The sequence below is a fragment of the Ictidomys tridecemlineatus genome, chromosome 11 (assembly GCF_052094955.1).
Source record: "Ictidomys tridecemlineatus isolate mIctTri1 chromosome 11, mIctTri1.hap1, whole genome shotgun sequence".
Taxonomy (NCBI): Eukaryota; Metazoa; Chordata; class Mammalia; order Rodentia; family Sciuridae; genus Ictidomys; species Ictidomys tridecemlineatus.
In genome coordinates, this window is record NC_135487.1 from 27,483,349 (window position 1) to 27,488,575 (window position 5,227).

The 5,227-nt window shown below is 48.5% G+C and overlaps 1 non-coding gene across 1 annotated transcript; it reads right to left on the reverse strand.

Annotated features, from left to right (window-relative positions):
• Window positions 1-4,727: 4,727 nt before the first annotated feature.
• Window positions 4,728-4,801, reverse strand: Trnaa-ggc (transfer RNA alanine (anticodon GGC)). The gene has a single exon. It is a non-coding gene; the product is annotated as a tRNA-Ala (tRNA).
• Between the last annotated feature and the right edge of the window lie 426 nt (window positions 4,802-5,227).

The window sequence follows — 5,227 nt, forward strand, 5'->3', positions numbered from 1 at the left end:
CAATTGCTCCTGTTCCACAAATGCTGAGTGCTCATCGTGTGCCAAACGCTGCTGTCAAGAGACCAAGGAAATGAATGGAATGAGACGGCCTACCCTGGAAGGAAGGCAGAGGATTGGAGGGATGCGCTGATTTTGAGGTTCAGTCCAATGCTAATATTCTACTAATAACATTTAAAAGCACAAGACAGCTGGGTATGGTGGTGCATGCCTGTAATCCCAGCAGCTCAGGAGGGTCAGACAAGGAAGATTGTGAGCCAGCCTCAGTAAAAGCGAGGCACTATGCAACTCAGTGAGACCCTGAGTCTAAATAAAATACAAAATAGGACTGGGGATGTGGCTCAGTGGCTGAGTGCCCCTGAGTTCAATCTCTGGTACCAAAAAAAAAAAAAAAAAGCACAAGACATTATCACAGGACTCATAAATCCTGCAAGCTCTCCAAGCTTGAAGATCTGGGGTGATTAATGAAAGAATCTGATCTCAGAGTGGGGGTTACCTGTCTCACTGTTATCCAAGGCTCCCAGAGTAAAACACAAATGAAACCTCTGAGCCCAACCTCTCCAGGTTCATCCTCCAGATTTTAAGGTCAGAATCCCAGCTCTGCTGCTTACCAGTGTCAAGACCTTGGGCCATCCATTTACTCCTTACCTGAAAAATGGAAAGAATAATCATCACCAACACATGGAGTTGTCCTGCATACTCTTAAATAAGTATAACCCATGCACATGCCTGCCACACAGAGATGCCCTGTGAATTCATGTTCCTGTCCTTCACATGTCCTGGGCCCCAGCTCAAGAGCTTCTCCACCCTAGTTGCACAGTGCCCTAGAGAAATTTTAAAAGAGGTGTCCAGGCCCTACCCCAGAACAAGGGAATCAAGGGATGTTTTAAAACACTCTCCACCCATTTCCACTGCCAGGTGATGCTATCGTGCAGTCATAGTATAGAATCACTGCTCTGGCTACATTAGTCCAAACAAGCAGAATGCAGATATAGATATAGATCCCTTTATTAGTTCTATTTTTATCCCAAGATCTGCCATTGGCAAGCTGGAGACCCACGAGAGCCAATGCTGGTAAGTTCCAGTCCAAATCCATAAGCAAGAGAAGACCCACGTCCCCACTTAAAGACAGGAAGAGAGAAGGGATCCTTTCTTACTCAATCATTTTATTCCACTCAGCCCCACCTTCAGGGGATTGGCTGATGCCCACCCACTTTGGGAAGGGCCATCAGCCAATCCCCTGAAGGTGGGTAGAAGTAGTGCAAGACCGTTGCTGTGCCTCAACTGCCCACTGCTCACACTGATTCAGAAACACCCTCAGACACAGCCAGAATGACATTTGACCAAATGTCAGGGCACCCCTTGGTCTAGTGCAGTTGACCACCATCTTGGCCTCAGCCAACTTTTCCTCACTCTACACATAAGACCAGCACTTAGCAGAGTTCTTGCCTCGAAAGCACAAGGGCCTGGATTCAATTCCCTGTATATAAAAAAAAAAAAAAAATACAAAGAAAAAACTTCCCAACCCCACCTTTTGCTAAGCAAATTCTATTCAATTCAACCAGAATGTCCAATTCCCCCTCCAGGAAGCCTTGCATGAGCTGTGAGTTCGTCGTGGGTTTCTGGAAGCAAAGCTACTCCAGAGTGACCAGGTTGCCACCATCCTCTGCACTCTTGCGCTTACTCCTCCAGGCCCAGAGCCTTTCAGAGCTTTAGGCCCCCACCCCTGCAAGGCAGGGTGAGAAATGTCATAAACCCTTGGGAGGTTAAGAGTCCACCCCAAGGAGAGGTGTTGGGTCACCTGTTGCTATTATTCAAAATAGCTTGAGTGTCTCTAGGACTGACAGACCTGTGGGCTTGACTGGGGTCAGGTAACAGAACGCCCCAAATCCCTCTTGCTCACACCCTTACCCCTGACCTGCCTACTGCAAACTCCAGCTCCCTTGAACGTGACCCCTGTGCCTTATGGAAATGCCCAGGACCATGCAGACTCACAGTGCTTACAAAGAAAGCTCTCCCATTTTCTGATCCCATCACCTTCAGAGATGTACAGGGTGGTCCTCAACACGGCCCCAGCCACCAGCGTCCTCAGGAAAAACGTCCTCCATATAGGGGAACACCGTGTTCAGGGAATCCACACCACGTGCCTACTGCTCCCTCCCAACCCAAAGACACACTGTGCTCCCGGTCAGGGTGGGAAGGAGGCTTCTCTCCCCGCTCAGCGTGACCGCCCTTGGGCCTCAAAGCCACGCTACCTATGCCTTCAGCCACAGGGTCACTAGGAAACAGCTCGCCCCTGGGGTTCCAAGGCTAGTTCACGGGGCTGGGTTGGGCTAAATTCCAGCTGCCTTCTCCTCCTTTACCTCTGCCTCCAGAACCCTGAATGCACCCCCTGCCCTGGACCAGCCGACTCACACAGATGGACGAATGCCCAGAGACGCGCCTATCCCGGCTCAGACATGACGAAATTTCCACTTAGCCTTATTGGCAGCATAAAAATCATCCTTCAAAATCCAGGCAGGCAAAGAAGCACTTTGGATAGAACAGCCCCATCAATAGATGATGTTATGAGTCTGACCCCCCATTCCTGGCCACAGCCCTCCCAACTCTGGGAAATATCTTCTTGGGGGAGGGTCAGGAAGGCGCTCGTATTTGGGAATTATTCTGCCACTTATGGTCCGCTTTATTCAAAAGTCTAAAGTGAGTCTCATTCATATTTTCTTTATTTTTTTTTTCTGTACCAGAAATTGAGCCCAGGAAGCTTAACCACTGAGCCACATCCCCAGCCCTTTTTATTTTTTATTTTGGGACAGGGTCTCACTGAGTTGCTAAGTGCCTTGCTAATTTGCTGAGGCTGGCTTTGAACTTGTGATCCTCCTGCCTCAGCCTCCCTAGCTTCTGGGTACAGGCATGTGCCATCCTGCCTGGCCATATTTTCTCTATTTTGCCATGATTAGGGTGACTCACCACTGCATTGCCCAGAGGCCTGCTCAGCGCTTCCCTGCTCAGGAGCACAGCGCTGGCGGTTGCCCCAGGATCAGCTCCTCACTGCCCACAGCTGCTCTCGTGTCTGTTTAACTCAGCTCCACCTTCTTCCCTTTTTCTCCCGTGCATACCTGAGAGCTTGCCACGGCCCTGAACGTAGAGGTATTGGAAGACTGTTGCTCTGCCTCAATGGCCCACCGCATCCAACACCCCCAACCCTCCAGCCATAGTATGAGGCAGGGCAGAGCCAGATGTGTGGCTCTGCGAGAGAGCGCGGGTAGGTCAACCAGAAATTTATGTTTTAGCGAGGGAGACACGTCATTTCAAATGGTGATATGGGTTGGCTCCGTTAGCCTTTGCCACACATCCCACCATGCTAATACTTGGTGGGGTTTTTTATGTTTTGTAGTTATAGATAGACAGAATGCCTTTTATTTTATTTGTTTAGTTTTATGAGGTGCAAAGGATGGAATCCCGTGCCTTCCACATGCTGGGCAAGTGCTCTGCCCCTGAGGGACAGCTGCAGCCCCATACTTGGCGATTTTTGTGAAGATCCATTCCTAATTGCTCATGGGCCCACAAATCAGTTCCACAGTTCTGCTCACCTGGTCTGGACTCCTTCAAGAATCTGTCTGGCTCCAGGTCAGCCAGGCGGCTCTGCTTCTGGAGAAGGCAGCCGTTGGCTAGTGACCCAGTTTTCCTCCACGGAGCTAGCTTGGGCTCCTTCATATGGCAGTGGCTGGGTCCAGGAGTAAGAGTAGAGGGTGGCAAGACCCCAAGCTGGTGCACCTTTTCTCCCCCAATGTCCTGCTGGTGGAAGTGAGTCCTGAGTCCAGTTTAGAATCAAGGAATGAGGAAACAGATTCCACCTCTTGATGGAAAGTTCTGCAAAAAGGCAGAGATAAAAGGAGGGGTGGGGAAGGGTGCTATTTTTGCAAACAATGACATGAGTTTTAAAATAAATAAATAAAAGGGAGTCATGGGATGTAAAAGCAACATTGACGAGAAGCTTTTTTATGCTAAGTGGCCAGAGAAGACTTCTCTGAAGAGATAATATTTGAGGTGAGATCAGGGGTAATAAGCAAGAGCAGCATTACTCTAAAGATAGGTATCTGAGCACAAAAAAGCAGAGAGGGCAGCATATGCAAAGGCCCTGCACGGGAAAGAAATCTCAATTGCATTCAGGATTCAGAAGGGAGTTGTGCATGACTTCGGTAAACAGATGGTGAGAGAAATGCTAGATTAAGTTAGAGAGGCCAGGGACCATCTTATTTAGCCTTATAGGTTATGGTAAGATATTGGGGTTTTATTTTCAATGTAGATATGAAGTCACTGGAGGGTGTTGAACAGGGAAGTGAAATGGTGTGATTGAAGCTTGAAGAGGTCTCTTTGGCTGCTGTGGGGAGAACAGACTGAAGTGGGAACAGGCAAGAACAGATGCAGGAAGATCACGTAGGAGACTCTGACAGGAGTCCAGGTGAGAAATGATCACAGCGGAGACTAAAGTGGTGGCCGTGAAGGTGTCGGGCCCAGTGCTCTGAAATGTATTTTTGAAGCAGAGTCTGCAGAAGCTTCTAATGAATTCCGTGTTGGAAACAAAGGGGGGAAAAAAGTGAAGATGTTTCCAGTTTATTGGCTTGAGCCTCTGTAAATGAGGGATATGGTCTGAGAATTTGTGTCCCCCCCAAACTCCATGTGTGGAAATCTTTCTTGTGTCAGCGTGTGTGTGTGTGTGTGTGTGTGTGTGTGTGGTGCTGGGGATTGAACCCAGGGCCTTGTGCATGCCAGGCAAGCACTCTACCAACTGAGCTACATTCCCAGCCCCCATATGTTGAAATCTTAACTCCCAAGGTGATGGCATTAGGAAGTGGGGTCTGTGGGGGAGTGATTAGGTCATGAGGGCAGAGCCATCCTAAATGGGACTAATACATCTTTATGATAAAAGAGACCAAGGAAGCTTGTCTGTCCCTTCTGTCATGTGAGAAGACACTCACCAGGAAAGGAAACAGGCCCTCACCAGACACCAAATCTGTGGGTCCTGATTTGATCTTGGACCAGCTTCCAGAAGTAGGAGAAATAAACCTCTGTTGTTTATAAGACCCCTAGTCTATGTATTTTGTTATAGCAGCTCAACAGACTATGATAATGAGTTACAGATTAAGCCACGTGGCTAAGACAAGAAGACTATGGGAGGAAGCAGTTTGGAAGAAAGAAAAGTAAATCTGGGATGTCTATGGTAAGTGGC